The sequence below is a fragment of the Megalopta genalis genome, chromosome 14, assembly GCF_051020955.1.
Source record: "Megalopta genalis isolate 19385.01 chromosome 14, iyMegGena1_principal, whole genome shotgun sequence".
Taxonomy (NCBI): Eukaryota; Metazoa; Arthropoda; class Insecta; order Hymenoptera; family Halictidae; genus Megalopta; species Megalopta genalis.
This window is the reverse complement of record NC_135026.1, coordinates 5,674,719-5,696,599: the sequence shown is the minus strand read 5'-3', so window position 1 is coordinate 5,696,599 and position 21,881 is coordinate 5,674,719. Positions and strand designations below refer to the sequence as shown.

Genomic DNA, 21,881 nt, shown 5'->3' with positions numbered 1-21,881 from the left:
TTTCAAATACCTGGAACGTTATGAATGTAAATACAGATCTGGATTAGGTATGAGTTAGGTCAGAGTTAGGTCTGGATTGACTCTTTCACCTAGACCTAACCTACAATTATATCATTCACAAGTTTATAGTCATCGAAAAAGTCTTTTCAAATACCTGGAACGTTATAAATGTAGGTAAAGATCTGGATTAAGTCTGGGTTAGGTCTAAGTTAGGTCTGGGTTGACCCTTTCACCTAGACCTAACCAACAATTACATCATTCGTAAATTTATAATTATCGAGAATTTCTTTTCAAATACCGAAAACATTATAAACGTAGATACAGATCTGGATTAGGTCTGAGTTAGACCTGGGTTAGGCTTACGAATTCCGTAGCTATCAAGGTATAACTATTAAGATGAAAAGGTACAACGGTCGGGATACAGCTGTTAGAATAAAACCGTGAGAATAAATCTGTCAGTCTGCAATCATAAGAGTTGGGTGTGGGTTAGGTATCTGTAGAAATTTCGTGAAGAAACACACGTGGAAACGATGCAATCTAATAATTCGCCGACACGTCTCCGGCCAGCGTCCACGTCCGGCAACCAGTTTCCAGAAAATCGAGGGTCTAGCATCTAATTGGTACCGCGGTAGCGTACAGCGACGGAGCGGTGCACACGCGAAACGTCCGCTTTGCATGAAACAGTCATAACGTTAGAACAACCTTACGCCGCGCGCATTAATAAGAGCCGACAGCGCGCGGTGTGCATTGACATTAATTTGAAATCTGTTCCAGCGAGATCTTATCGATTTATTTCGAAAGCGAATCGTGCTTTAGCATACGCGCGAACTTGGCGTCGCTTCGACGCGGCCACGCAAGCACGTACGGCAACGCGAGCCTGCATTTATGGTCGTATGGGCTCTCGTATACGTTTGCCGGAATCTGAAAACGTGGCGGACGGTGTTCCGCGATGAAGAAAGTGATCGTAAAATTCCAGACCGAGACCCGACGGGAACGCGAAGAGAACTCCGATACCGAGCCTAAGACTCTAAGTTAGGGCGCTGCTGGATTGCTTGCGGAGCGTAAGTACGGAGACTCGAATCCGGGAGGGCTCGAAGTTAATAATTCAGATATCTTCTGGACCTGGAGGCTTCTTTGGACGTTGTCATTCAGGCTGGCGAGCCGACGTTGTCGATAGTTCTATTTAGGGGACACTGTTGGAGCAGGGGACTTTATGGACTTGGTGGACTCCGCTTCGTGAATTTAGGGACTCTTTTGGACGTAGAGATGAACTCTTTTGAAACTGGTGTACTTTATGAATCCAGAAAAGTTGATGAACCTGGAGGAATCTATAAATTCTGATGACAAAAAATGTAGAGCTCTTAGAAGACACTATTCTCAACCTAGAAGATTCTAGCTATAGATTCTAGCTATAGATTCAATCTAGAGGTCTCTATTAATCTAGAGGTGTTCATCAACCTAGAGGACTCTCTCAATCAAGAGGACTGTCAGAATCTAGAGAACTCTATCAACCTAGAAGTCTATAAATTTAGAGAACTCTATAAACCTAGGAAACTCTATCAACCTAGAAGACTATCAATTTAGAGGACTGTATCAGCCTAGAGAATTCTATTAACCTAGAAGAATATAAATCTAAAGGACTCTATCAACCTAGCAGGCTCTATCTATCTAGAGGTCTCTATAAATCTAGCGATGTCTATAAACCTAAAACACTCTATCAATCTAGAGGACTCTATCAATCTAGAAAACTCCTTCAATCTAGAGGACTATAAATTTAGAGGACTCTATCAACCTAGAAGACTCTATTAATCTAGAAGACTGTATCAACCTAGAGAATTCTATTAACCTAGAAGTCTATAAATTTAGAGGACTCTATCAACCTGGAGGACTCTAGAAACCTAAAACACTCTATCAATCTAGAGGACTCTATCAACCTAGAAGACTCTATCAATCTAGAAGACTGTATCAACCTAGAGAATTCTATTAACCTAGAAGTCTATAAATTTAGAGGACTCTATCAACCTAGAGGACTCTAGAAACCTAAAACACTCTATCAATCTAGAGGACTCTATCAACCTAAAAGACTATAAATTTAGACGACTCTGTCAACCTAGGAGACTCTATCAATCTAAAAGACTATAAATTTAGAGGACTCTATCAACCTAGAAGACTCTATCAATCTAGGAGACTGTATCAACCTAGAGAATTCTATTAACCTAGGAAAATATAAATCTAGAGGTCTCTATCAACCTAGGAGACTCTATCGAAATAGAGGACTCTATTAATCTAGAGGTCTCTATTATTCTAGAGGTGTCTATAAACCTAGAGGACTCTTTCAATATAGAGGATTGTATCAACCTAGAGAACTCTATCAACCTAAAAGACCATAAATCTAGAGCACTCTAGATAGAGCACTCTTTCTGATGTTAGGGACTTTTCTAGACCGAGAAACTCAAGCTTAAAAACCCTCAATCCCAAATACTCAAATCAGAGAGGTGTCCTAAATCTATTTGGATGCTCCCAAAATAAAGAACTTAAAACCAAGATCTCTATAAGCCCTTTAAACCCAAAACTACCTTAAACCTTCAAAGTTCATCGATCTTCGAACACTCAAAACAACACATCCAAGTCCCATTTTGACGATCTCTCGATCCAGTAGCCACTTTCTACCCAGAAATCCCGGAACTGTCAGCACCGCTTTAAATCTCCACATCGCTGAGTATCTCTGTGATCTAATCCGAATCAAATCTCGCAGTATTTAACACGTCCAACCTCGTTCCGCCGTCTGCACGTCGATCCAATCCGGATACAGGTGTTCCTAATTGCACCGAATTCGGGTCCCCCGGTTAATTTACGTATCATCGTCGTCATCGCCCGCGTGCAACTGTTCTCCGCGTCCCGATGCACGCGCACACCGTAGCGAAGCCGGGCCAGAAACAATCGGCGATTATCCGCGGTGTGAAAACACGGGTGAACACAATGCTGGAACACGGCAACGGAACCCCGCGGCACGTCATAAAATTAAATAAATGCCTCATTTACGCGTGCGAGCCTCTTGTATTTAACGGGTTAGTCTCGTTATGACGTGTTAAATAGAAATGCATCGGGCCGCGGATGCACCGTGTCACGCATACAGATACACGCGCGTTTCCCGATGCGTTTATAGCGACCGTAGATCAGAGCGCCGTAAAAGAAATTCTCATTCTGTCACGCGTTGATGTGGATCACGTACGTGTACCTCGTGCCCTCCCTCCTCTCTCTCTCTCTCTCTCTCTGTCTGTCTCTCTCTCTCTCTCTCTCTCTCTCTCTCTCTCTCTCTCTCTCTCTCTCTCTCTCTCTCTCTCCGACGTATCAGATTTTATCGTCCCACGTGAAAGAATGAAAATTAATGAGCTGATTTAGGTCCCGGATTACGGCATATTGTGTCCGCACTGACTTCTGCGAGCCGGACCTGCTCTAAGCCTAGGCAAAACGCGTCCACGCGTGTTGAACGATGTCCGGTCTGGGGAAATTTCCCAAGCTCCGATATTTCTCTAATGAATTTTTTAATTAGCGGATTCTCTTAATCTTTGTTATTTTATTATCAATTTTGGTTAAATTGGTTAAATTCTCTATCGGAGAAGATGAAAAAAGTATTGTACTTTGTATTTGTTAAATTTAGGTTAGGTCTAGGTTAGGTCTAAATTAGGTCTAGGTTAGGTACTATGCGAAAACAATTGGCTTTGACTGATATAAATTGCACTATACTGTCAAACAAATTTTGGTCTGTGTTAAGTCTAGGTTAGGTCTAAATTGGGTCTAGGTTAGGTCTAGATTAGGTCTAAATTAGGTACTGTGCTAAAACATTTGATTTTGACTGATCAAAATTTCACTGTTCTGTCAAATAAATTCTTTCAATTTCGTGTATCTTCCGTGAACACTGATGTTAGGTCGAGGTTAGGTCCAAGTTAAGTCTAGGTTAGGTTATATTATATATACATATATACTTATATTATATACTATGTTAAAACATTTAATTTTGGCTGGTCTAAATTACTCTGTACTGTCAAACAAATTCTTCCAATTTCGTGTATCTTTCGTGAGCACTGATGTTAGGTCTAGGTTAGATCTAAGCTAGGTCTAAGTTAGGTACTACGCTAAAACATTTCGAACATTTCAAAAAATGACTTCCAAACAAACCTAAAAGAACAATGGGATTCTATTTATTCAGAGCATACAAGTAAAATTATTTCTAATAATAATACATAATAATAATTATTTCTAATAATACGATTAAATAGCGTTGTTGAACAAATCGTCAATATCGTGGCAGTACGTTCATATTGTATCCAGAACGATCGATTATATTATTAATGAGACATATTAACGAGACAGGGACGTCCGACATCTCGCGATCTAAAATTTATTCTATCAATGACAGTAATTGTTAGAAAAAAAAAGTGACCGGTGCGTTTTCGATCGTTAAGAAAAATGTCGAAGCAGTAGACGAAGAACCAGCATTACGTCCGATGGGAGTAAGTGTACGCCTCGCGTGTTACGCAACGCGCGTGTAACTGAAATTAGAATTCATCGCGTTAAATCTCCGACCGTTGCCGCATCATTGCATGCGAGCGCGTCGGTGTCGTTCATTTTTTTCTCTTCATTTTCTAAATGACCGTCGGCTCGAGCCGAAGTTTGCAAGAACATAACGGGTCCGGTAAAAACGTGAATAGGCCGGCGGCGAAATAAAACGAACGTCGCGGCGAGCCACCGTGGCGGACGGTGGCCGCAGCGGTAGCCGTATCGAAGCAAGTGGCTGTCGATAATGAGAAACCCGATAAAAACGAGCGGACCGTTTCGTCTCAATCGATGCGCGGTCCCGTCATAATTGATACCGCGACGACGATGCGGCAGGACTCCGTCCGGCGTTCTTACGAAAATATGTTGCGCGAGGAGTGGGAGGGCTGGCGACGCATGCGCGACTCTCCCGCAGAGCGGCGTGGCGCGTCTACCGGGTGAACTTTATAATTCTGAGCTACGATCTCCGGCGATAGACAACAAATTATAATTATTATGAATAATTATACAAAATATTTTTTGACACGCTCGTGACTCGATTGTAATTTTTCGGTCATTATTGTACGCGGTAAAGGTTTTTTGAATTTATATTTTCGGTATCCTGTAAAACGCGTATATATAAAATAAATATACGCATAAATATAAAATACATACTCAGAAAGTAAAAAATAGCTTGCAAAATTATATTTGAACAATTTTCTTTTTCGTAAAAGATATCAATGAGAATTAATCGAAGGAAGAAATGTCAACGAAAATTAATTAAAAATTATATTGTTTGACAAATGCAAAGAAATGTTTAATTGCCAGTGGTTGAAAACGGCGACTTTTTAAACATTTTTGGTGAAAACTTCATTGCGATATCACTAATGGTTCAAAAGTTATAACAAAATGTCACTGAATTTGTCGATCTGGCTCACTGCGGCGGCTGTGCGGGTCTCCCGCGCATGCGTCGCCTGCCCTCACTCCTCGCGCAACTTATTTTCCTGCGAACACCGCGTCTGCCCGGTCGAACAACGCCGAATAGCCATGGTTTCGGCTCAACAAAGGCCGATTACGAATTCGTTTATCCCATGGAAACTGATCACCGTTTCTGTTCCTTTCACTCGGTTCGGAAAAAAATTGGCGAGCTCCTCGGTGTGCCGGTGATTTTTAAAAGGAAAGCCCGCTTTCTAATACGGTCCCGGACCGATCTTGCATATAAGTGTTACGCCTCTCCCTCGTTTCGCATAATAAGCGGACAATGCGGGATCAAATTTCGAACGCGGCTCGCAGACCGACTGAAAACCGATTTGAATTTTAATTTAACCCGGTCGACATATGCAGAGAGACAGACGATTAGACGGCGAGTCGGTTCAGCGAACGCAGCTAAGGTGTCCGAATAAGTTGTCGTTACTCGGTTTATACGCGACACGCGTACGGATAATGGAAAATTGAAATATCAGCGGCTCGGAGAACGGGTGATTCAAATATCAGGGGTTTGGATAATGGAAAATTTAATTATTAGGGATTTTAGTAATGAAAGGTTCACACACTGGAAGTTCAATTAATAGCGAATTGAAATATCGGAGGTTCAATAAATGGAAAAATTGAAATATTAAAGGTTCAATGAATGAGGAATTGAAATATCGGAGGTTTAATAAATGGAAAAATTGAAATATTAGAGGTACAATGAATGAGAAATTGAAATATTTGAGGTTCAATAAAAGGGGAGGTGAATTATTAGAGGTTCATTAAATAGGAAATTGAAATGTGGAGGTTCAATGAATGGAAAATGGATATATTAGAGGTTCAATAAATAGAAAATTGAAATGTGGAAGTTCAATGAATGGAGAATTGAAATGTTGAAGATTTAATAAATAGAAAATTCAAGTAGAAGTACAAGAAATAGAAAATTGAAACGATAGAGGTTCAATAAATGAAAAATTGAAACACTAGAGGTTCAATAAATGGAAAATTGAAATATTAGAGGTTCAATGAATGAAAAATTGAAATATTAATGGTTCAATAAACGAGAAATTGAAATATTTGAGGTTCAATAAATGGGAAGTTGAAATATTAGAGGTCCATTAAATAGGAAATTGAAATGTGGAGGTTCAACAAATGGACAATTGATATATTGAAGGTTCATTAACTAGGAAATTGAAATATTAGAGGCTCATTAAATAGAAGATTGAAATGTGTAGGTTCAACAAATAGAGAATTGAAATGTTGAAGGTCCAATATATAGAAAATTCAAATAAAAGCACAAGAAATAGAAAATTGAAATGTTAGAGGTTCAATAAATGAAAAATTGAAAGATTAGAGGTTTAATAAATGGAAAATTGATATGTTACAAGTCCAATAAATAAGAAATTGAAATATTAGAGGTTAATTAAATAGAAGAGTAAAATGTGGTGCTTCAATAAATGGAGAATTGAAATGTCGTTGGTTCAATAAACAGAAAATTCAAATAGAAGCACAAGAAATAAAAGATTGAAATAGTAGATTTTCAATAAATGGAAAATTGAAATATTAGAGATGCATTAAATTGAAAATTGAAATATAGAGGTTCAACAAATGGAAAATTGAAATATTAAAAGTTCACTAAATTGGGAATTGAAATATTCGAAGTTCATTAAATAAAAAAATTGAAATATAGAGATTCAATAAATATAAAATTGAAACGTTAGAACTCCAATAAATAGAAAATTCACATAGAAGTGCAATAAATAGAAAATTAAAGTACAAGGCGTTCAATAAACGGGAAACGAGTGTATCAGAGATTCAATAAAATAGAGAATTGAGATCATAAAGTGTCGAGAACTAAAATATACGATCGAGTTTCATTCAGCGGCGCCGTGATCGTCCAAAGACGAAGAAATAAAGATTGTCCCGATAATTATGTAATGAACCGATTCCACACATAATAGCCGTTATCTGGGAAATGACCTAGCGCTCCGAGTTTTATCCGGCCAGATATTCCGTCGTCGTTCTTCGACTGACGACCGAACTAATTAATGCGATTTATCTAGCACGACAATACTGAAACGCGGCTGATACATGTCTCCGAGGTCAATATCTTCTACAAAAAAGTGGAGAGAAGCCGATTAGATAGTTTACATTTTCTCCGCGTTGTAATATCTCAAGACCAAACACGGTCGTAAGAGAAGAAAACGAGTACTAAAAAACCAAGTGAAATAAGACGCGCACATATACAGGTTGTCCCGAACCACCCCTATTAAAATGTAAGTGTCTGGTTATTTTTTGGAAACGAAAAAAATGTTATAGTTTCTCGCGTGCAATCCGAATACGCGATAAAAAAATACCAGGTTCCATATAAAGTAACAAAAATCGCTCCACTCCACTTTAATAGGGGTGGACAGTCATAGTGGTTATTATTATTATTATTATTATTATTATTATTTTTATTTTTATGTAATATTATATGTTATTATTATTGTTATTATAAATTATTATTATTATTATTATTATTATATGATCGATGCTATAATAATAATGATGATGATGATAATAATAATAATAATAATAACAATAAATAATATAAATAATAATCGATGTTCTGCAGTTAGAAGGCACAAAAAATCTGTCACGGTCGGCGATTGTTTTGAATACCGCGTGCCGATAATTGAACAACGAAAAGAAGTCGAAGTTAACGAGGTCGATAACGAAAGCTCGCGCGACGAGTTTTTCGTTCTCGTTCCGGCGGCGGTTTCGCCACCGTTCGCCAAGAAACCCGCGACTTATCGTATTATCTGAATAATCGGCGGCTGAAAGCCCGCCGGAGACGATAACGAAACAACGGCCAGGCGAAGCCCAACGCCCGGGGCTCGTTCCACCGGGAAAAGCAATAACGGCGACGCCTCGCGTCTTTTATTGCGCCGCACTAAAACCGACTATCCGCACGCAGTTCGACTCTACAGGGTGTTCGTCCTAACGTTCGCGCCGTTTTTTCACGCGTTCACGCTAATCTCAGAACAAAATCGTTGGAACAAAAGTTGACGAGTGCTTCGAGCTGGACAAAGTGCAATAATAAAAATTACGAAAATTGTTTTCATTCGATAAAAAGCTCCAGCCACCTCGACTTTTTTAAATAGCATCATATATTTTCGACTTCGTAGCGTTGTAGCTGACGAAAAAACGAATTCAACGAGCTACTACACGATAATTTTTAATGTTCAGAGTCAGCACGAACGTAGGAAAATAATTTTCTCGATTATCGCGAATTTCCAAGCTAAAGTTCGTTCGAAGGTCATCGTACAGCAGATGGTTGAATTCGTTTTTACGTCAGTTATAACATTGTAAAGAGAAAAACGCATGGTGCCATTTAAAAAAGTCAAGGTGACTTGAAGTTTTTATCGAATAAAAATGATTTTTGAAATTGAAGTACTTGTCAACTTTCATTCCGAACATTTTTTCATCAGATATGTGTAAATGGCTCAAAACTCGGCGCAACAGTTAGAACGTACACCCTGTATAGCGGACGGGGCCAGGGTCGATAATGATCCTCGTGGTCTACAACTATAACGCGATGACGTGTAAATGGCAATCAGCGTACAATGCCCGACGGACCGATTCCTGTTAGTTTTATCCGCTCGGCGGGGCGAGCCCGCTGGGACCGCGGGCTGTAACGCAGGTGACCGTAATTCGATATGTTATTACACGTTAGTTACAGTAATTTTCAGCCGCCCCAGCAAACTTCCTAGTCGTCCCGGACGACGACTTTTTTCTTCCTTCGCACGTCGCACGTTTCTACGATCGAATTTTTCTACTGTCGACACTGTGCTTTTAAGTTGGTTTTAGGTTAGGTCTGAGTTACGACCGAATTATGTCTGGGTTAGTTTTGGCACATAATCTTGAATGTGCCAGGTTAGGGAGAATTTTAATGACATAATTCTTTAAGAAGGTACATATTTTGAATTACGATATGGAGGTCTCCTAATGATATACTTTTCCTGTAGCCTGTACAATACGGCACAAAATCGATGGAATTAATCTAGCACTCTGATACGAATTGAAGAATTGCACTAGCAACAGAAATAAATACACTGGCAAAAAATTAAATATAATTGCAAGCAAATCAAATATTCTAGCAATGAAATTAAATGCACTGGTAACAAAATTGAATGCACTAGCAATAGAGATGGATACACTGGCAATAAAATTAAATACCCTAGCAAGAAAATTAAATATTCTAGCGATGAAGTTAAATACCCTAGCAACAAGATTAAATATCCCAGCAAGAAAATTAAATATACTAGCAAGAAAATTAAATATTCTAGCGATGAAGTTAAATACCCTAGCAACAAGATTAAATATCCCAGCAAGAAAATTAAATATACTAGCGACAAAATTAAATACTCTAGCGACAAAATTAAATATTCTAGCGATAAAATTAAATGTACTGGCAACAAATCTGAATGCACTAGCAATAAAAATAAAAACTCTTGCAATAAAATTAAATACTCTGGCAAGAAAATTAAATATTCCAGCGATGAAATTAAATGCACTGGCAACAAAATTGAATGCACTAGCAATAGAAATGAATACACTGGCAGTAAAATTAAACACCCTAGTAAGAAAATTAAATATTCTAGCGACGAAGTTAAATACCCTAGCAACAAGATTAAATATCCCAGCAAGAAAATTAAATATACTAGCGACAAAATTAAATATTCTAGCGATAAAATTAAATGCACTGGCAACCAAATTAAATATTCTAGCGATAAAATTAAATGCACTGACAACAAAATTGAATGCTTCAGCAATAAAAATAAATACACTGGCAACAAAATTAAATAATCCAGCAAGAAAATTAAATATTCCAGCGATTAAATTGAATACCCTAGCAACAAAATTGATTGCCCTAGCGACAAAATTAAGTATACCAGCAACAAATTTGAATGCCCTATCAACAAAATTGAATGCACTAGAAACAAAATTGAATGCACCAGAAACAAAATTGAATGCACCAAGAAAAAAAATCATTACGACCGAAAAGAACGAATTTCGTCGAGAATCCTGCGCAGTCGAAGAAAATTCCGTGCGACTCGGAGCGGTGCTTTCTCGATGGTACAAAGATGGGTATCGTTTCCAGCGGAAAACCGTGCCGGCGGACGGTCGCAAAAAGGCCGCACGGAATAACGCTGTTATCGAGGGTATACTTCTCGATGTCTCACGGTGGAATTAGTAAATCATCGCTCGGAGCATCTTGTAATTATCGCGAGCGTCCCATCAATCGTCCGCGGTTCCGGGGCTATAATTATTGTCGCGAGAGAGGACTCGCCCGGCGCGGCACGGTGGATCTCGGTCGTGGCGGCGTTCGCAAAACCCGCGACGGTAAAAACACGTCGTAGCAATTTTCTCTAATACGTCGCGGAGATCGTAGACCGTGCCTCCGTCCCTCCCCAATGGAAAGGGTGATCGCAGGCCTCTGCGTGGGGACGCGGTATTGAACGGTAGCCGTCAGCGTGCGATCCCATTAGCCCGTATTGTATGCTAATGAGCGGTTGTCGCCTGTGATCCATGCTTATATCGTGTTATATCGCCGCCAGCGGTTCTCCATTTTTCATTCCGCTGACATAACGCATCCCTCGACCCGTCCCGTCCCGACCCCTCCTGTCTCGTCTCGGCCTCTCCTCTCTCACCTTTGGCTCACCTGGCCCGATACGCATACATCAACGACAACACGTTGCCGGTGCTGCATCACGCGGAATCATTTTTCCGGCTTTCGAAGCCGCTCGCACACGTTTGCCGGAATGTTTTTCGACCGTTCGAACTCGATACGCTCGTCCGGCCGCGGCGCATCCCTGCCAATTAAATGGCTAATTAACGCGGCGCACCCTCCGTTCTCTCTCTCGTTTTTTATATTCTTCTCTCTCGAAATTTGTTTGCCATTGTAACGAATTGTTATTTTTACCGAAAATTGCCTACCTCGATTTACAATAAAATGGGCCGTAAAATCGAACATAAAAAGAACAAATGATATAATTATATCAAATTAAAATAAATTGAATAAATAATAAATAATAAATAGATAATAGATTAAATATAAAAATAAATGGAATTAAATAAAATTAAATAAAATTAAATAAAATTGAAATAAAATCAAATAAAATCAAATAAAATTGAAATAAAATCAAATAAAATCAAATAAAATCAAATAAAATCAAATAAAATCAAATAAAATCAAATAAAATCAAATAAAATCAAATAAAATCAAATAAAATCAAATAAAATCAAATAAAATCAAATAAAATCAAATAAAATCAAATAAAATCAAATAAAATCAAATAAAATCAAATAAAATCAAATAAAATCAAATAAAATTAAATAAAATTAAATAAAATTAAATAAAATTAAATAAAACAAAAATAAAATTGTATAAAATTAAAATCAAATAATCTTAACAATCGGCGAAGAAATCCGTCGTTTCCCTGCAAACTTCAGCCCAAGATACACGAACAGCGATACTGAAGCACCTATCGCACCGGAATATTGAACGAGCTTCTGGTTTCCGAGCATTCTTATCGCAGAAGTTGTTCAAGCAGCGGTCTCGCGGAGCTAAGATTAGATCTCCGAAGAAGAAAAAAAATGCTGGCCATCGTTCGTCCAAACAGGACGTTTCGTAAAAATTGCGGAGAGGACGGTGTCCTCGGTGACACGGTGTCCGGGTTTAGGCGTCCACTCGGCTTGACAGCGGGCAAACATATCCTGGCCACTGTCTTGCGCAATGTTTGAACACGGTGCACTTTGGCCAGGCATTTTTTTTCACCGTAGCACGGCCGGTGGCTGTCCGACATTGATTTCGAGGGGCGAAAGAAGGAACGCGCCTAGCCGTGCCGTCTGGTTAAGCTGCTATCTTGTTCACTGTCAGATTGTTGACACAGCCAGTGACACGTTTAATAGGATTATTTATGCTCCTAAAGGCGCTTAAATGGTCCCACGTCCGTATCGGCTTCATCTACCTGACGGCGCGTAGCATAATTATGTCGACACGGTTTGTGTATCGGGCCCCTCCTCTCTCTAGCGCGCGCCCACTCTCTCTCTCTTTCTCTCTCTCTCACTCTAGCTCTCCTTAGTACTCTCCACTAGCTCTCTTTCTCTCTAGATCTCTCTCTCTCTCTCTCTCTCAGTCGCTCCCTCTCTCTCTCCCGCGCTTGCTCTCTCTCACTCTCGCTCGCTCTCTTGCTCTCTCTCGCTCTCTCTCTTTCTCTTTTGCCCTCTCACTCATTCTCTCTCACTCTCTCTCGCTCTTTCACCCCCTCTCTCACTCTCTCTCTCTCGCTCTCTCTTGCTCTCTCTCGCTCTCTCTTTTGCTCTCTCTCGCTCTCTCTTGCTCTCTCTCGCTCTGTCTCTCTCACTCGCTGACCTGTTGGTTTAGTTTGTCAACCTCTACCTTTAGTTTTCTCTCTCCCTCTCTCTAGCTTTCTCTAGCTCTCTTTCTCTCTCTCTCTCTCTCTCTACTAGCTCTATCTCTAGCTGTCTGTGTCCCTAACTCTCTCTCTCTCTCTCTCTTTCTCACTCTAACACACTCTCTCTCTCTGTCTTTAGCCACTCTGGCTCTCTTTTTCTCTTTCTCTCTCTCGCTTTAGCTTCTTTAGCTCTCTCTCTCTCCCTCTCTTGCTTTAGCCTCTCTAGCTCTAGCTCTCTCTCTCTCCCTCTCTCTCCCTCTTTCTCGCTTCAGCCTCTCCCTTTCTCTCTCTCTCTCTCTCTCTCTCTCTCTCTCTCTCTCTATCTATCTATCTATCTATCTATCTACCTATCTATCTATCTATCTATATATGTATTTATCTATCTTTCTATCTATCCATCGCCCTCACTCTCACTTTCCCTTCCCGCCCCCCTGCTTCAAGCCAGCAATAACGGAGTGTCAACACCTAGACGTCCCTGATTTTGTCTTCGCTCGACTTCCGACATACAAGATGTTTTAATCGGCTGCGAACAACCGACCGCCGCGCGACACGTGCTCCATAACTTGTTCCGATGATTATTGACGCGATAATCTCTCGTGCCGCAGCCCACGGCGCGACCAATGGGAATCAATCGAAAGATACGTTTGACACGTTGTTCTTCACGTTATTCGAACGGTGATCCGTTCCTTTTCTTTTTGTTTGCTCTCGCTCCTGCGTGCCCGATTTGATTTTTAACCGGGACTCTGTTTGTTTTCAGTTTTGATATTCTGCGCCGCGTCGGTTCGCGGCACGCAAATCGCGAGGCGTCCTCGGCGTGCGTCGCGGCGACGACGAGATGAAACCGGTCGGAATATTCTTGTAGTTGGTTCTCGATGATCTTATTTGATCAAGTTCTGTTGAATTCTATAAAGAAATCCAAACAAAACAATTTTCATCGCTGTAGAAATTTGAAGACCCACAGTATTTCGTTAAACAGAACAGTGACAAACCCTGAAGAACTCTGAAAACCCTGAAGAACCCTAAAGAACCCTAAGGAACCCTGAAAAACTCTGAAGAATCCTGGAGAACCCTGAAAATCCCCAAAGACCCCTGAAAACCCCTGGGAAATCCTGAAGAACCCTGAACAACTCTAAAGACCCTGAAGAATCATAAAATCCTGGAGAACCCTGAAGAACCCTGAAGAACTCTGAAGAACTCTGAAGAATCATGAAGAAGTCTGAGGAACCCTGAAGAACCTTGAAGAAGTCTGAGGAACCCTAAAGAAGTCTGAGGAACCCTGAAGAAGTCTGAGGAAGCTTGAAGAACTCTGAAGAACCATGAAGAAGTATAAAGACCCTGAAGATCCCTGAATCCTGAGGAACCCTGAAGAACTCTGAAGAACCATGAAGAAATCTGAAGACCCTAAAGAACCCTGAAGAAAACAATATAAAACCGAGATGTCGCCGATTTCGATAGAAGTAAAAGTTTCGCTCTCGACGTCCTTGAGCGGTTCGAAGCAGTTGATCCCGCATTAATTCGCCTCGCACCGCGTTTGCCGACATCCTCTATTAAAAGGAATTTTGAATCCGGTACACGATATTTCCATCTTTATGTGTTCCACGGGCTAGCTACGTACGAAAGGAGCCCGCACGGCTCCGCCGAGGCTGGTTAATTAATTCGAGCGTGTAGGTACCCGGCCCCACAGACGCGCGAGCGCGCGCGCGCGCGCGCTAAGTAATACGCGTGTACGGCCGTGTTCTTAATTGTTGATATCTAATCCATCTTGTACTGTGATACTCAATCTACGGCCGATCTCGTTTCTATGTTCCATCGCGCGGCTGTTCATGTGCGCGATGCACGCGTGTAACCGGCGAAGGTAATTTGCGGTTTTGAGACGGGGCTGGATCCAGCCGGATAATGACCCGCCGCCGCTTCTAACGTTAATTGCACTCGTTTCAGTCTTTCCCGTGAAGCTTGATCGTCCGCCGGGCCATACCATTCCAGTTCTGAGATATTATTCTGTATTGTTTGTTGCTCGCGTTTGAGAGAATCAGCGAACTATTTTGTTTTGTTTTCTTAATGACGCTGAACAAGCGATTGCTTCGTTTTTTAGTTGACGGTATTTTTTGGATTTTCCGAATTTACTGGGTTTTTGTCTGTTTTTGGAGTTCCTTCCTTCGGATACCTCACTGGATTATGTTAAACAGGCTTGATATTTTTTTTAGCAAGTACGTCGGTCTTTTGGTTGGCACTGAATTGGTTCAGCACGAGCGTGTTGATGAAGTTGACGTTGAAGTTCGTTAAAGTTAATGTTGAAGTCAATGTTTTTCAGCTTTTTTGTAATTTTTAATTTTTAATTTTTTTACTATAAAACAACGTTGATTAATATTTATATTTACCATCGCAACCATTTAAATTGGTTCTGCAAACATGAAATGAGTATTCTGTGAATATTAAAAATGGATAGGAAGCGAAGAGTCGTGCAATATTTAAACAGTGTGCAGAGCCTCTTCCCTGCACAAACGCCGACAAACGCATTTCCGCAACCCTAAGTGCAGGGTGCAGCACAGCAGTTTGCAGCGGGCATCGGGGTGTTAAATCGTGCATAACTTAACGCCTCGGCAACAGTTCTCCGTTTTCCGGGCTTATTCAGATATAGGAGAATGTGAATTTCCTGGACAACATAAATAAAGAGAGAGAGAGAGGGAGAGAGAGAGAAAATTAGTATTATAATATTATGACATCATTTAAGACCAAATAATTTTTGCAAAATTGAACGAAGTGATTTCAATTTGTTTGAGACTTTGTTAAGTTAACTTGTCTATTATTAAACCAGTAGGCAATATCCTGCAAAAATAACAATTTGTTACGATGACAAAAAATGTAAAAAATGACGATCTAAACAATGCAATAAAAGATTCCAATCTGAAGCTCGAATCGCACTCAACCATGTTTATTTTACAATGGTGAGTGCATGTAGAACTGAAGAGAAACAGAAAAAAATACAGAGGGAGAAAAAAGAGAAAGAAATGAAGAGTGAGAGAAAAAACAGTGTGGGAGACAAGAATAGGGGGAGTCACGCAAGAAATAGAGAAAGCAATAGAGAGTGAAAAAGAAATAATGAGAAACGACGTGGTATTATTATTGCGAAATATTTCCCAAGAAATTTTCATTAAGAAATATGTTATTCCACTAAACTTTGTAACCACGAGGAAGTAAATAATTATACAAAAAAAGCAGTGTAAACAGGACATATAAATCCTAGCACTCTGAATAAAAAGATTGGAATTGGAATTGGACGTGGTACGAGTACTTTTCGGAACGACTGGACTAAATGCGACTTCCCGACCACTATCGCCACCTTTGTGGACACTTCGTTACCTCATTTGGAGGTTAAGTGAAAGACCGCTGTGCCCTGCGTTCTGGCAAAGAGCGCATCGGTGAGGTTGCCCGGCAGCCGAACGGACTCGACGAGATCACCGCGAAGCCAAAGAAGAACTAGAAAGAGCCTCGGAAGAATCTCTTTGCAGAATCCGCAATTTTTCGTTCGCCATTCGCAGTCGGAGCCGCTCGAGTAGTTACCGATTGAAGTAAACGGTGTTTCTGATAGCATTCATGCGTTTAGAGGTTTAACTGCGGCAATATCCCCGGGGGTATGCGCGCGAAAAAAATCGTCGTTCACGGTGAACAGTTATCCCGTAGCCGAACACCTGTTTATTCATTTGGATTCCGCAAGCTACTTCAGGCACCGCGGCGGCGCGCCGTGTATGTAAACACTGGTACACGGGACGCACGCGCGCGCGTGCTTCCTCGAGTATGCTCGAGGAGTCTTTGAAACTTCGAGGGGAAGTGGAAGTTTCGATTCCGAGTGCGCGGCCCGCGTGGAAACCTCGTTGAGAGACGGCTACGCACGCGATCGCTCGCGCTCGATCTGTATTTTTCGACGGCGGAACGGAATTTGTCTTTCTCTTCGAATCCGAGCGTTTCTGTCGTTCGCGACCACTGCGCCATTTTACCACAGAGATTTTAGGGCCCGATCTGAAGGGACCTAGAAGGGTAAATATTACTTCCGGGTAATTCTAGACAAGATTTACTCGCAGCACTCGTCAAGGTTGGAATGCTTTAGGCAGAATGCTTTTTCAGTGGTCGCGTGGTGGCGCTGCCAGTCGACGGCACTTCGAAAAACACTGAGAAAGTAGTCGGCATAAAAACACTGGTTAACACTCGAATGAGGGAAAAGTGATGGGGAATTTCTTTTCTCTGAAATCGACGCGAAATGAAATCCTTCTGTCATCGCGACAGAATAAAAAGAGAGACTCAAAATTCAATCTTCACACTGGAATAAATTAATTATAGTACTCGGAGAACAAAATGTTTGATGCGACGACAGAAATCATAACCTTTGAACTGATCAATTTTCGACCAAAATGACTTAACAATTTGTCAAAGAGAATACAAAAATGCGTCGATTTGCATACAAAAATTATGCGATTTCATAGAAGAAATAATTATTGTCACCTATACATTGTATATCGAATAAAAACTTTCGCGCGGATTTTCATTAACACAATTCATTGTTACTCGAAAGAACAGGATATTTCGAGCCGTTTATTTTTTTAAAATAAATCGAACTTAATTATTTCATTTCGTGTTAATTATTATATCGCGCATAAGTATTATAAAATTTAGATTAATTACAATCGTATAACCCTTGTAATCGTATCCCCTCTCCCCAAATTGTCCACTTTCGTGTAATTATTATTATTAGTTATTACATTAATTATTATTATCATTATTCGTCAATTATTCAATCTCCCCAATATTCGCTCGGAGAACTCGCTTGAGATTAAATCTGCTCAATTTTTTTATCATTCTGTTATACACACAGTTCTGAACGAACGCGAAGCAGCGACTTTTTCCGAATTATTGTCCGCCGACGGTGGCCCGCAGTGGGCCGACGGTATGCTCGACGTACGCGCGAGGAGCGGTGCCGGGCGCATCTTAATTTGCGGTCGCACGTTCCTAATTTGGTTTACCGACGGCCGCGCACCCGGCGAACGGCGTGGCGGTCGGGCTGCGTTCGCCTAACGCTGTCGGCGCGGCGGGGCGGGCGGCGAGGAGGGGGCAGCGCGCGAGAGAGAGTGAGAGAGGGAAAGGGAGGAGGACGGTTATTAGTCGGCCGCGGTTATTTCATTTGCGACTCATGGTCCACGGGTGCGGGCTCGTGTAATTGTCAGGTTTACGAGGGCCTCGCCGCCGTTCGCTTGCGACAAAGTCCCGTCGAAGCGTATCCGGAAAGTTATTGCCTGGTACTGTTCCTCCGTAGACCCCGCGAGAATACGTTTCCCTGGAAGGCAACGTGACCGCGTTGCGTAATTTACGCGGCCGGCCGTTTGTCTTCCGCGTGAATTTTCTGAATCCGCGACGAGACACCGAAACCTCGCCATGCTACTTTTCCCGCCTGGGATAATCTCGGGCGTTTCAGAACTTTCGGGCTTCCAGGCACGATTTTTTACGCGATTCTCACTTTATTTCTGTAGTACACGTGACCTCGTCGAGACTCGGAAATCGCTGGACGAGGCGCGCGATAACGACGCGAATTCGGGGCTGCGTCGACGGTGGGCGGTCATCGAGCGGCCAATCGCGTGAGCGCTTTCGAACTGGGGCGGCACTTAGGGACGGACTGGGCGGAGCTTCGAGCTTGCCGATTATAATTGGGATGTTTTTGATGCCAATTGCGATCGTTTGAGAGGACTTGAAATTTGTTTGCGAAACGAATTGGGAGAATTACGTCACGGTCAACTCGAAGAGATCTTAGATAAAATCATTTTACGTTGTACAGAATAATCGTGCAAGAGATTATCATGTAAAATATAAATTTTCTTTATCAATTGCACTAAGTAGAAGTTAAGTTGGAGTTCCCTTCTTTCTCTAATAATTTTAGTAAGCTCGCAACTATAATAAACAATTTTTGAAAATTTCTTTGATGCTTTAAATCTCATCTACCAACTTCTGCAATAAATGCAATAAATGCACAAAATGCATTGAACGCGCAAAATGCACAAAATTCATTGAATCTCATCTACCAACTTTTGCAATAAATGCACAAAATACATAAAATGCATTAAATATCGTCTATCAACTTTGGTAATAAATGCAATAGATGCACAAAATGCATTGAATGCATAAAATCCGCGGCCTAATCACGACGAATTTCCGCAAAAATGAACTGAAATTTAGACTGCCTCGCGATATCGGACGCGACCTTACGGGAACTCCGCGGCGATTTTAATGAATAAATATTCACCCGGAAACGTGGAAACAATAACTGCTTAGGCATAATAGATGCGATAACTTATGTCGCGTCTCATACTGAAAATAACAATGTAAAAAACACAGCTTGTTTTTCTAGTCGCCGATTATCAAGGTTATTTTATTTTAATTTTATATAATTTTATTTCAATTTTATTTTAATTTTATTTGATTTATTTGAATTTTATTTTAATTTTATCTAATTTATTATTTATTTAAATTTTATATAATTATTTGACTTGATTTTTAATACCGCGAACACACAGCGACGATTTTCCGACAAGTGGAAACGGGCGTGCCATGATCGGACACGCTAACCCCTATTAAATAAACGCACCGTTGCCTTTCTTGAGAGTATCGGAAACGAAAGCAGATAAGAGATAGCAGCCGCGCGTTAGTGAAAAGAGACAATGATACGCCAGGCACTCGTCGCCGAGAGCTTATCACCGAGTGTGTACCTTTATTATGCGGGCGGCGTTTATCGCCGCCGGTGTCTCTCGTTTACTGCTACTTGCGCGCGAGCCGTCGCGTCGATGCTCCATCTTCGAATTTCTCCGATCCGCGGTGCTTTGCGATTCTATTATTTATTTTCTTCCAGTAACACGGAATCGCGTTGATATACCACGGAAATACAAAATAGAGATTAATATTATAGATAACTATTTGTATTATTACATTATTAATATATAACATAATATAATATAGTGTAATGTAATTGTAATGTAATTGTAATGTAATTGTAATGTAATTGTAATATAATTGTAACGTAATTGTAATGTAATGTAATTGTAATATAATTGTAATGTAATTGTAATGTAATGTAATGTAATGTAATTGTAATGTAATTGTAATATAATTGTAATGTAATTGTAATGTAATGTAATGTAATGTAATGTAATTGTAATGTAATGTAATGTAATTGTAATGTAATTGTAATGTAATGTAATGTAATGTAATTGTAATATAATTGTAACGTAATTGTAATGTAATTTAATGTAATTATAATATAATTGTAACGTAATTGTAATGTAATGTAATGTAATTGTAATGTAATGTAATTGTAATGTAATGTAATTGTAATATAATTGTAACGTAATTGTAATGTAATTTAATTGTAATATAATTGTAACGTAATTGTAATGTAATTTAATGTAATTGTAATATAATTGTAACGTAATTGTAATGTAATTTAATGTAATTGTGATGTAGTGTAATTGTAATGTAATGTAATTGTAATATTATTGTAACGTAATTGTAATGTAATGTAATGTAATGTAATTGTAATCTAATGTAATGTAATTGTAATTGTAATGTAATGTAATAAATGTAATGTAATTGTAATGTAATGTAATAAATGTAATGTAATGTTTTTTATATTAAAATATAATATAATGGATCAATTTTCGCGAGGAAGCGAACGGTGAATTTCGAAGACGCCGTTTTTAACGGCGCGATATCGACATGTAACGCGCCGTTTCGTGTTTTCAGGGCGCCGATGCGACGGGGAAAAAAGCGTCGGAAGATTTTTCGAACGGTCTTAATGACGCAAACCGGATAAGGAACAACCGTATCTGAAATCCAACGTAGCTTGCATTGCTATGCGGCGGGGGAGGACGGACGCAGACACGAGGCAAAGATCGATAGAGGTTCGTCGACACGACAACTGACCGGAGTCTCTACAGCAGCGGCCATGGAAATCGCAGCATTTCAGGAATGTCAACGTTTTCGTCTGATTCTCGCGGGATCGTGTGTACAACATTTTCGTGTTCGACGTTGCAAAAACCGTGACTGCGCCTTGAGAAATCTGTGCCGTATTTGTGGCCTACCGTTCCGGCGTCAGAGGAAACGTATTTCAAAGAAACGCAACGATTTTATTACGCTTTTTATTTTGGATATCGATTCTGTGCAACATTGTTGTTGTTTTGATATTGCAAAATACTTGGAATATCTTAAACTGCGATGTATTTTGGTGGAACGCGCTATTCCGGTTTCAGTGAAATTATATCTTTAAAATGCTACAATGTTGCTACTCGATTTTAGACATTTGTGCTTGATTCTGGGCAACATTGTTGCATTCGATGTTATAAAATAATTGAAACGTGTTAAATTGTGCTGTAATTAGGACGGTGCACCTTTCTAGTGTCAGTAAAATCACATTTCTAAAATGCTACAATGTTATTACTCGATTTTAGAAGCTTGTATTAGATTTTGTGCAACATTATTGCATTTGATATTACTAAACTCTTGAAACATCCTAAACTGTGCGGTATTTAGGGGGACGTGCCATTCTAGTGACAATAAAATCACATTTCTAAAATTACTACAATGTTATTACTCGATTTTAAAAACCTATACCCGATTCCCTGCAACATAATTGCACTCGATATTACAAAACCCTTAACACCTAAAACAGTGTCATATTTACAATCTGTCATTCTAATATCAGAAAAATCATGTTTCAAAAAATGCAACAATATTCCCATCGCCAACAAAAATCACCCCTTTACCGCCCACCCTAATCAACCTCTCAAAACTTCCAGCATGAACGCCGATCATATCTCATAATTCCCACGAACGCGCGCACAAAACGACATACAATGACTCCACAAATATGTTCGACCG

At 40.1% G+C, this 21,881-nt stretch overlaps 1 protein-coding gene and 1 long non-coding RNA gene across 2 annotated transcripts in view; one reads left to right on the top strand and one right to left on the bottom strand.

Annotated features, from left to right (window-relative positions):
* LOC117225812 (uncharacterized) overlaps positions 1–21,881 on the bottom strand; it is a 728,572-nt gene that overhangs the window by 704,746 nt on the left and 1,945 nt on the right. The window lies entirely within an intron of this gene.
* On the top strand, positions 16,379–21,579 carry LOC143260521 (uncharacterized). Its single transcript, XR_013034779.1, has 2 exons — positions 16,379–17,003; positions 20,748–21,579. It is a non-coding gene; the product is annotated as an uncharacterized LOC143260521 (long non-coding RNA).